Below are 1,570 nucleotides of genomic sequence, written 5' to 3' on the forward strand. Positions count from 1 at the left end.
ATGCCATGTGGCCTTTTCAAATGTTTTTATAGGTTAACTATTGCTACAATTGGAGTCTCTGGGTGGTGCAAAGAGTTTAGCGCTTGCCTACTAATCAAACCTCAAACCGTTGTTGGTTTGAAACCACCCAGAGGCACCTCAGGGGAAAAAAAAAAAAGCCTGGCAATCTACTTCCTAAAGATCATAGCCATTGAAAACCCTGTGAAGTACGGTTCTACTCTGAAACACATAAGGTTGCCATGAGTCAGAACCAATTTAATGGTAACTGGCTCATTTTTGTTTTTTTCTTATTGCTGCAATGGCGCTGTATAACAAACAACTCTCCATATCTCAGTGGCTCAGGACAAAAACATTTATTTATCTTGCTCCCAGGTCTGTGGGGCAGCTGAGGCATTTTGTTTTAGACTCCAGGTCAGGTTCAGGTATTTGCCACATGTATCTTATCCTGCTATCCGTGGCTGTCTGAGGCTTGCTCGTCTCTTGGAGGATGGTAGAAAAAAAGAAGAGGAGGGAGGACCATGTAATGCCTCTTAAGGCCTGAGCTCGGAACTGACACTGCCATTTTCACCAACATTGCATTGGCTAAAGCAAGGTACACATAGAAGCCCAACAGTAATGCAGTGTGGAAGTAAACTCCACCCCCTGTGAATGATAACAAGCGTGGGGATGGAAGAAGGAATTGAAAGCAACTAATATGATCTATTACAATGTTTCTCAAAGTTCCTATCACCAGCATCCTCGATTTCAAGCTGGGCTTCCAGATATTTCATAATTTGAATTCTTAGTCCTCTGTTTAATGCATTCCGTCTAGCCCAAATAATGGTGACCTATGGGTTTCATGTGACCACAATTTTCCACTACTGTCAATGACCTGAGATCATGTGTAGTCATTGAATACATCCATACCTAAACATGCAATAGGTAAATACATAAATTCTTCTATGGCCTTTTGTCTATGGATCTGATTATGTATATTCATGGAAGGAAATCTAGATGGCTGTAAAATAGAGTACAGTAAAATAAATCCATGATCTCTGTACAGGAGTGGATTCTGGGAGGTCCTTTTTTTCAATGACAATGACACACCAACAAAGTAGTTCCCTGATATAGTCAGTGTTGTGTATTAATTTAGATACAGTCATTCCTAGCAACCCAGTGATGAACCACATCAGGATAAATTCAGAAAACATTAAATCAGGTCCCATAAACTCTGGATGAGAAATTAGATTGTGTCTATGTACAAGTATGAGAATACCATCTCCCCCATCTCCCCCCACCAAAAAAAAATTTTTAGAAGTAGAAATGGAGAATTTTCTACTCTAAGCGGCTTGGTGCAGCCTGGAAGGAATTAAGTCTGTCATGTAATTTTCTTTATGGCTATGTCACTAATTACTCGGATGGGACTTTAAAAAAAAGAAAAAACCCTGTCACTGTCAAGTAGATTTCGACTTATAGTGACAGTATAGAACAGAGTAGAACTGCCCTCTAGAGTTTCCAAGGAGCAGCTGGTAGATTCAAACTGCAGACAAGCTCTTAACCACTATGCCAGCAGGGCTCCAGATGGGGCTTG

Source organism: Loxodonta africana, chromosome 2 (genome assembly GCF_030014295.1).
Source record: "Loxodonta africana isolate mLoxAfr1 chromosome 2, mLoxAfr1.hap2, whole genome shotgun sequence".
Taxonomy (NCBI): domain Eukaryota; kingdom Metazoa; phylum Chordata; class Mammalia; order Proboscidea; family Elephantidae; genus Loxodonta; species Loxodonta africana.